Genomic DNA, 10,875 nt, shown 5'->3' with positions numbered 1-10,875 from the left:
AATGGTACAGCCATCCCCAACACACACACACACACTCTCTCAAACGCACAGATAATTGCACAGACACGTACACAGCCACCCCAACACACACACACACACACACACACACTCTCTCAAATGCACTGGGAACGGCACAAACATGTACAACCAAACACACACACACACAAGCGCACTTACATATTTCCATACACACATACACACCCATCTCCCTAATTTTCACAAACACACTTTACTTCACCCATTCAAATTATCTCACTCATTTTCTCTCCCTCTCTCTCTCCTGTATTCACACACTCATTTTATTCAGCTTATACTTATTCTCCCCTCTTTCACCTCTCTCTCTCTCACACATACACATACACACTCACGTTCACGCACGCACACAGACACACACACTAACAGACATGTACACTGCGTTTTAAGTCTCATTTTCTCTTTCCCTCTCTCTCCCCTCCCTCTCTATCCTTCTCTTTTCCATATCTCTTTTTCTTTCTCTCTCTCTGTCTCCCTACCTTTTCATACCGTTTCCCTCTTTTTATCCCCCTCCCTCTTTCTCTCTCACTCTTTACAGAATTAAACTCAGCATCTCACTTTCAAACCATTTGACATTTTTCTGTTTCTTTCTCCTCTCTTTGTCGTCCTCCTCTCTCTCTTTCTATCCACTAATATTCTCTCTCTCTCTCTCACTTCTCTATTTCTTATTCACTGCATCCGTATCTGTCTGTCTGTCTCTCTCTCTCTCACGCACACGCGCTCGCACACACACGCATACACGCACATTCAGGTATACAACCGCAGAACAAAAGCATAGACAGGCGCAAACACACAGACACACACAGAGCAACGTATCACAAAAGCATACACGAACACACACATATGTAGGAAAATTAAGCTGAAAAGTTCCTCGTCTGGCCCCGAAGGAGTGATCCTAATGTTGTGAACCCTTGCATGCATTAATGTCAAGCCTTCTTATTTCTCTTGCCCTTATAATTATATATGGTAAGAATTAAGATTAATTAAGTTGAATGAAGGAAAATGTATTTATTGTTTTATTTTACTTGTTTCAGTCACTAACTGTGGCCATGCTGGTGCACCACCTTGAAGAATTGCTTCTCCAAGCTGTCGATCCGCAGATCTTAATCTTTGAAGCCCAGTACTGTTTCTGTCATTCATTTATGCTGAACAGCTAAGTAACGGGGACGTAAACATAATTTTTCGGCCCCGGATGGAGGAAAGACAAAGTCGACTTCGGCGGCACTTGAACTCAGAATAAAAAGACGGACGAAATGATGCTCCGCACAATGTAAGGGTGCGTATAAACCGCAAAAATTACGAGAATTTTCCTATGGCATTACTGGGATCATTGGCACTATGCAGTGCCGACCCTTTCTGGCATTGGTGTAGCTTTGAATGCCAAAATTTGGCACAAAATTTGCTTCCAGGATCTTCCAGATGCATACCTCTCCCACCTTCGCTCCAGGGAGGAGAGTCTTAGCTGTTTTAGCCTTTCCCAGTAGCTGAGCTGTTGCAATGAGACGATCTTCTTTGCTGGATCGCTTCAAGGCCCGTGACCGTAGCTGGGAGCAGTAATCCAGGCGGCTGAGGAGGGATGTCCTCCAGTGGACCATCATGGTTTCTTTCTTTCTGGTTCTCAACGTTCTCAGGATCCATCCAGCTAGTCATCTGCACTTTGTCACTATGCTGGTAATGTGCACTTGGAAAGAGGTATCATCACTCATGTCAACACCCAGGTCCCTCGCTCATTTAGGCTCTGGGATTGTAATCTCTTGTGGACCAGTGTAGGTTTCTTCATGTATTTTTACTGTGTTGGTTCTTCACACAACGAACTTCTTTTCGTTTTGTTTTAATTTTTCTGTGTTAGTATATTCTTATAGCAGTTTACAAATCCAAGCAAGAAAACGTTACTCAAATTTGGAGTGTTAGAGACATTCGCCCGGTCTTCTCCCCCTCTCTCTCTCACACACACACTCAATCATATATATTTGTATATGTATACTTCTTTACATGTATATATATATATACAAAATGGCTGATATTTAGCAAGGTGAAACACACATAAGAAAGAAGGAAACAAAGGACCATTGATGAGGTCACAGAAGTGTGACGAAAGTACTCTGGCCGAAATAAGATTAAGATTAATGTAATATAAAGCTGAAGCAAATTAACACCAAATATACAGTGCGTGTGTTTTTATTGGCTAAACTGGCAATATGACCATCCCCAAGTACAACAACAAATATATATATATACTTTGACCAAAACCGTGTATTTTCAATCAGGGCAACTGTTAGCAAAGACACGCGCACACGTACTAATTTACACACAATATATACATGTGTGTGTGTATATGGATATATATATATATATATATATATATATATATATACACATTTATATGTATATACATATGTACATATACATATATAAACATACATGCAAGTAGTTATATAATATATATTTCAATAAACATGCTCACGCGCACATTCTCTCTCACTCTCTCTCTCCCCTTCACTCTCAATCTCTTCCTCTCTCTCTCTCTCAATATCTCTTCCTCTCTCTCTCTCTCAATATCTCTTCTCTTCTCTCTCTCTCTCTCTCTCATAAACACATTTTCAGTTTTATATTTTTACGTGTCCCTTTTCCATGAGAAACAAAACACATACACACACAGCGCACACACACGTCACTTTCACTCACACACACATTATTTAATGACTCCTCCTCTTCCCTAACCTCACCCATTCCACTTCCTTATTCTTAATTCTTCCCTTCTTTCAGCAAGAAGGTGTTTCGCTTTCGTTTTCTGTAAGACAAAACGCGGATAAACACCAAGAATGGTGAAGACACACAAAAGAGAACGAGAGAAAAACCATAGCGCTAGTGTGTGTGTGTGTGTGTTTCTCTGTTATAGTGTGAATAAGTGTGTGTGTGTGTGTGTGTGTGTGTGTGTGTGTGTGTGCGTGCGTGCGTGCGTGCGTGCGTGGTTCTGTGTTTCTCTGTTTTAGTGTGAATAAGTGTATCTGTGTGTGTGTGTCTAAGTGTGAGTGTGCACATTTGTGTGCTTGTGAGCGGGTACATGTGTGTGTCTGAGTGTGTGTTTGCGTGTGTCTGTGTGTGTATATTTGTGTACGTGTGTGTGTGTGTGTGTGAATAAAGGAGAGCGAGTGAAAGAATAGAAGATTGTTGTTTGAGAAAGAGAAAGAAACAGAAAGAGATAGAAAAAGATAGAGAGAGGAGGAGAGTAGCAGAGAGCGACAGAGAAAGAGAGAGAGAGACAGAGAGAGGCAGAAAGACAAAGTGACAGAAAGAAAGAAAGGGAAAGATAGAGGGAGGGAAAGAGAGAAAGAATGTAAACGAATGAAAAATTCCTTGTATGATTGCGAGAAGACAAATCTGTCACCAATTTGAGAAAAAAAAAAGATGTCATCTAACCTGAAGGGAAACCTATCCAGCGTAAATTTCTAACTGTGGATCAAATGTTGGAAAAACAAGGGAATAAGAGAATACTAAGCAATGTTTGGACGCAAGAAACTCAGATCAAACATGACAAATGTGATAAAAAGAGAGGAGAAAATATACGACGCTGGTTGTGTGGCAGCTTAACAGTGTTGTGTAAGCAATAGACCGGGAGAGGTTTCATTATTGCAAGGACAGTTTAAACAAGAGAAGGAACGGCTACGATGACTGCTTGAAAGCCATCTCAGAGAATCTTTCGAATAAATTAGCAGAGAAGAGGGACCTAAACAAGCAAGGTTAGAAAATTAAGCAATCGGGATAAGGTTCAAATAATGGTAGCGGGATGGGGGTTAAGGAAATTTATTTCAAACAGTTTATATATATATATATATGTATAATTCTTTTTTCGAGTAGTGGATCTCGATGTACATAAAACTATAAAATATAGTATGGGAATATTGAGCTGAAAAAACCTTTCTGCAACAAAAATGTTGAATGCATTAAAGCTTAATGTGTTTTGAAATCCATTGCTTCAAAGCAGAATTATTTCCCGTTCTCTCCAAGGGTTTAATTGCTGTGCTATATGAAATACTATATATAGACTTTTCTTTCTTGGTTCGACTACCATCCGTGCAACATCTATATTCCTTCCCATGTCTGTCATCTCATGTCCCTGCCATAAGGCTTCACTTCTACAAACGCCAACTTAATTTAATTCCTCCTCAGTAGAAAGACACCTGTTGTTAATGTCCCGTTGTTTCCATTTGTATTACTGTACCATTTCTCCGATTTTTTCCGTCCTTTCTTTTCGTATATATTCGCTGTGTTCTTCCAAGGAATCTAGTGCTCTTATATTAGTTGTTCCTCTGGGGCTGGCCAGATTGGAGCAATCTCGAGTATAATTAGCCGAAATTGCAAAGATAATTTGGAACTCGATTGAGGAAAGAAAACTCCGAATGACCCATCCTTGTTTTTTCTTGTCTCTTTTTAGTTACATCTAACTGGATGTTTTGTTGTCCCGTTTTTGTCTCATCTAATTGTCTGGATGTTTTGCGTTCTTGTCCCACTTTTTGTATTTTATTTTTTATATACATATGGCGGCGTACGTACCCTTTGGTCCCTTATATGTAAGTACATATGTGTGCATGTGTGTGTGCGTGAAAATACACTAGTGTGCATGAAAACCACAACATGTCTCTACGTCATTACCATATTCTGGGATTTCTAGTTGATTGTCATCATTTATTATTTGTCCGCTGTGTCGATTTCGCCCTGCCATTACATTTCGTTTCATGCCCTTTTCTTAACAAAAATTAAACCCTGATGATCCTTCCATTTAACACATATCCGTAATTCTACTCTAATTCTCGCTACGTCCATTTAAGAACATTATCAACATTCGTCCGTTCTCCTACCCATCTATTTCTCTTTCTCTCTGCGTCTGTTATGCCTGTCATTGATTATTCCTTTCTATGTTGGCACACTGCCAGTTCTCTCCCTTTCTCTCTCTCTATCTCTCCCTTTCCGTTCTTAATATCCACGCGTTTCTCATCCTTAAACGGCTGTGAATCATGCATTGGTTTCTGGTTTTCCTTTTGACGGAGACGTGGAAGGTTTGATGTCCGAACGTTGCTCTGATTGTTAAAAGTGGCCCATTCTAATACTTGAAGCTGTATTATTGTGGATTTTCTGCTTTGCCCTGGGTACTTTCTTTTTATCTTCACTTATTTCAGTCATCCGACTGCAGCCATGCTGGAGCACCGCCTTGAAGGGATTTAATCCAATAGATCGATCCCAGTAATTTTCTTTTCCTTTTTTTTTTTTTTTGAACCCGATACTTGTTCTGAGACGCTACAGGGTCTTTCCATTCATGTTTATCCCTCATTTCTCCGTTTCAAACTTTGAAGACATTTTCGCACCAGATTGTAAAAGTTTGGGTGATATATTCAGTCCCTCTCTTCTCCGAGTTCTGTGCGTGTGTGTGTGTGTGTGTGTGTGTGTGTGTGTGTCTCCCCCTCTTCTAATCACTTTCTCATTCTCGCTTTCTCTCTCATTCTCTCTCTCTTTCTCCTCACACCTTGTCTTTGTGTCTGTGCGTCTCTCTCTCTCTCATTCTCTCTCTTTCTCTCTCTTTCCCTCTGTAAAGTCTGTTGCTATTCATGCTACCTCTACAGACATCCTTTACCAAGGTGTAGCTTTCTCGACATCTTGGTTTTCCAGCAAAAACAACAATGATTGATCTTTATCGCATCGAAGGCTTTCTAATAATCGATGAAAGTTAGAAACAACGACGCATGATGATTCTTACAAGTCGCTGGTGGTGGTCTTTGCTTTTCTATGGAAGCCACGCTACCCGAAGTCTGCCAAATCCGGTGATTGTTGTTGCTTCCCAGGATTTTTCCATTTGTCTCCATAAGGACGTACCTTGATGCATTTACCTGTTATTTTTCTCTGTCATTGGCTTGCGGCCATGCTGGGACACCGCCTTCTACCTTAACTTAACGTATATCTTGAAGTATGCTTATTAGGCGACAATTTCTGAAACGTATTCTAAGGCAGCATCGTCAGAGTTTGGAACAAGTATCTACTAATACTTACTTACAGATATTTAGCTCCCTAGTTCAAATTGCGCTAGGATCGACTTAGCCTACCTTTGTTTGTGGTTGGGTGATTGACAAAATAAGTACAAGCCACATGCTGGGGTCGATCTACACAAACAACAGACCACCCCTATCAAAACCGATTGTTTTATACCTAAATTAGAAAAAATATTGTTATTTATGTTCATTGTTTTGCTTAATTGCCATTAGTGACACAGGCTGTGTATATAATTCGGTAAGTTCTCAATTATAGAATTTTGCAAAGATTTTTGGAAACCTCTTCGTCATTTTGATCATTTTTAACCGATTTCTTATTCGCTGTCTTTGTCAAACAGGCAACTTATTCTGTTTTTCTTTGTAGCCCTCAATTCCTTGCACTTGTTACAAGATTGCGTTCTTCCTCTCCATCATTTCCCTCCTATCTGTTGCATTTTCCCGATGCATTCTGTTATCATTTTTCTTGCAGTTCTATCATTTTCCACAATATCCTCTTACCTACACTCATACGCCGTCGTTTCATCTGTTTGCATTTCTCGATAAGACATTTAACTTTGATACAAGTTTCCTTCGTTTCTCTCCGGCTATTTCTACTGCATATTCTTTGATTACGTATTCTATCTAACTGCTCCAGCTGTTTAAGTCATATCCGCTTCCATGTAGTTTGCTAAATCGATTGTTCAGCTCTAGCTGCAATTCCTGTTTCTTGTCTTTCAAGTTTTCTTTGTTGATAGCAAGATGACTTGGCTTTACCACCAATTTTTTACTTCCTCCTTTGATGTTAATAATTATTGCGCTCATCACTACGCAGCGGTCTCTTCCACTATTTACCTTACTGATGACTGTCATATACTTCATAATATCAGGTTTGTTCAAGAACAGTTGTTTTTCTTCATCTGTCAAGCCTTATCCATGTTTGGTTTCCTTATATTTTCCCTCTTATGAAGTAGGTTCATGATTTTCAATTTATTACATGTCGCCAAACTCTAGTTTCCTTTCTTCTATTTCATTTCATTGGTCGATTCCGTGTTGTCTCCTTTCATTTTAGCTTTATGTATTTCTTTTTAATTTCAGATCTTTGCGTTGAAGTTTTCCATTATGATTTTGTAGCAAAATGTGGAGATTTCAATTAGGTCTCTGAAGTTCCCATAGCTTTCGTCGACTCCATTGTCATTATGTGATATCATTGGAGTATATTCCTGTACCAGTGTGTGCTACACTTCACTATGAAGTTTCTCGTTCACGCTTCTTATTTTTATTGTATACTTAGTTTCTTCTGTATCCAGCTAAAATAACACCTTGATTTCCCATTCCTATACACCGAAGATGTCTGACTTTTATACCAACACTTTTCTCTCTTCTTCTCCCTTCGCTCTGCCCATTGATGTCTCAGTTTAAGTTCTTTAAATCCTTTCTCTAATAACTGTAGAGGCAGCTCACAACTGTTAAGTGCCATTGGTTAATTTTTAGTTAGAAAATACTTTATTTGCACCACAAGCCTCCTCCTCTCTCGTTTATCATGTGGAGCCAGGAAACAGCTAAAATCGGTAGCCCGTTGATTTATGGGGTTCTCTATGCTGACTGCAAATCAACGAATTTCACACTGACTAATTGAAGGGTCTATGATAGTATTTCACCCTGAAGTAGAGCAAGGGTTGATTATATACTTAGACGTATTCGTAAGATTGATTAGCGAGCTTGAATAATTTATGGGGCCCTTATCAGCACTTTGTACGTTGTGCTTAGTAAGTGTTACTTGTACCAAAAGCAGCAAGCAGTATTGGTGGGGAACAGCATTAGTCTTACCGCTCATATCTGTAGATTATACACCCAAATATATATAAATTCGTAGATACACATGCGTATACATGTGTATTTATATGTGTGCCAGTGTGTGTGTGTGTGTGTTCGTTCATGCATGTGTATATATATGTACTTATGCCTGTATATATTACCCCCTATATCAGATTTACTCAATAAATCCAGCTGATCATATTTATTTGGTTTCTGATCAGAATTCATTTCTCCGCTACTCGAAATTTGTGAATATTCATGGAATGAATACATACACACTATATAGACAAACGGACAGACAAACACATACACACACATATTTATTACTGTATCACCGTAAGAACCAAAGTATCAGTTGTTGTAATACATCGCCGGTCACAATGCACTTCCAATTCTCTCATGACTGCGCAGTTCTTTTTTTTTTATCTCAGACCGAATCGCTTTACTAAATTCCCTTCTCAGCTTCGGGGTGGCGTTCCCAGAGGCACTTCGATCTTGGCAACCGCATTGTTCTACCTGTTATCAACGAACCTTGTAAGATCTCCGGCCCGGTAGAACTTCTGCTTTCGAGTATTCTGCCAACAAGTCAATCGCTCCACTTCGTTCTTGAATTATCTCATCTCGAAAATACTCTCGTAATGATATTCGTAGCATATCTCCGTAGTAACCCATATTTCACTTTCATATAAGAATGCAGCTAAAAATGTCTTCCCCAGCTTTGCTAAAAGCACATCGTTTTTTTTAGTTAAAATCCATCCGCCCTTCCCTTACGCCTTCGTGGGCCGGCGGGATTGGAATTACACAAAAAGCCTTTCGGGTCCCCTTTTAATTCTGCATATTTCCGCACAATCCATTAAGTAATATTTGTTTAATCTTATATATATGTGTGAGTGCATGATATAGACCAAGAAAATTAGCAGGTTTTTCATAGTTTCATATAAACTATACACAAGAATAAAAGAAAAAAATGTATATTGATTTATACCAGTAAAATTACGAAGAAAACAGTCTTTCCCCAGCGTGAGTATTGAACCTTCCTTTAACGCTCGAAGATATATACATATCATTGTATCTGGGGAGAGTCATTCCATTTTAGTGCCTTATCATTTAACACAGTCACCAGTTCGATTTCCACTCGTCTACGTATTTATTTTTTCTGAAATTTTCTTTGCATCTTGCAAACTTTTCAATACGCGTTGACTTTGTCCGTTATTAGAGATGCGTTCGTTTTTATTTGTTTGTTTGGTTGTGTGAGCAATCTTGCGATTTCGCCACTTTAACAACACTATCGCTACTCTCATGAACCAGTAAAAATAGAAAACTGACTTCAGGAAAAATAAGGTAAAGACTGGATAGTAACAAAGCACACGCGGAAATAAGACAGCAATATAATGGCCAAGACAGTGAGTTCGAATTAGAAAAGTACCCAAGAACAAGAGATATTATAAAATAATATTTCAATCGATTAACATAATGTATATGGAAAAGAATTAGCTCTTTCGTTGGGAGAACACAAAGTATGGGGCATGTATTTAAGTTTATCCAGCAGATACTCTTTCGACCGAAGATAGATTAAGAGATAATTTTGTGCATAAGGGTTAGGCTGGGACGAGAATAAATAACTAATGGGTGATGTAATAGACATTGAAAGAAGATATAGCGCGAGAGACGGAGAGAGAACACAAAGAACGAAATTAGTCGTGATAAAGCGAAGTAGAAAAAGGCCAAGAACTGGATGAACGATGTAGAATCATGAGAAATTTGAAAGGCATTCTGGGAAAGCAGGGAATCAGAGAGATAGAAAAAAGAGTGAAAGATTGTAATTAGCAGACATCGAGAAAAAGAAAGATTTAAAAGAATACCTCTGCGTGCGTGTGTGTGTATGCGTGTATGTGTGTGTGTGTGCATATATATATATATATATATATATATATATATATATATATATATATATATATATACACACACACACACACACACACACACACATTTTGGATTTCCAGGAAAGTTAGTCAGCAAAATATATGACTCTAAACTTAGTTCCTTTATTAGTCTCGTGGCTGCACTCTATGGGTTGCATTTTGAGATATTTCTCCATGCGAGAGCCGTCCTGGGGTATTTCGAGACAATTATATCATTAGAGCCCGTGAAGGACACCGCTTAGCGCTTTCTCCCCAACACCCAATCATATGAGCAGCGCCGGGAATGAAACCTCTCTACGCAGCACAAGTTCCTATACTACCATTACTATCATCATCATCATCATCATCATCATCATTCCTCGTCCGTGTCCTCTATCTTAGTCGTCCTCATCATTACCGTCATCACTTTTATTGTCAGCACTACCGCCGCTACTCCATCCACTTTTGCAATCCTCATCATGATCTCCGCCTCCCCTCTTCTTTCTTCTCTTCCTCCTCCTCCCCATCATCATCATCATCAACTTCAACATAGTCATCACCAACGTCGTCGTCTTAATCGTCGTCATCATTTTCAGCATCAGCATCATTATCGCCGTCATCAACATCAGCATTACAACTCGTCCTCCTCCTCCTCCTCCTCCTCATCATCATCATCATCATCATCGGCAACAGCATCAGAAGCAGCAGCGGCAGGAGTAGCAGCCAGTGGTTTCCCCTCAGAATTAGACACGTCACTGTTATTGTTGTTGTTGCTGCGTCCAATGATGATGATGATGATGATGATGATGACGATGGTGATGATGATGCTGACGACAACGACTATTGCGATGATGATGATGATGATGATGATGATGGCGGCTGTAATGATGGCTTTGAGGATCGTAATTGTTATTGTATTAATATCGTTTATTATTACAGATTTTTTGTTGTTGTTGTTGTTATTGTTGAAAATGTCCAATTATTGCGTATGGTATTATTATTGCCTACCATGGCGGTGTGGCGGCGGTGTGGTGGCGGTGTGGCGGCGGCGGTGTGGCGGCGGCGACGGTGTGGCGGCGGCGGTGTGCTGGCGGCGACGGTGTGGC

Source organism: Octopus bimaculoides, chromosome 27 (assembly GCF_001194135.2).
Source record: "Octopus bimaculoides isolate UCB-OBI-ISO-001 chromosome 27, ASM119413v2, whole genome shotgun sequence".
Taxonomy (NCBI): Eukaryota; Metazoa; Mollusca; class Cephalopoda; order Octopoda; family Octopodidae; genus Octopus; species Octopus bimaculoides.
This window is presented reverse-complemented; position numbering follows the sequence as displayed.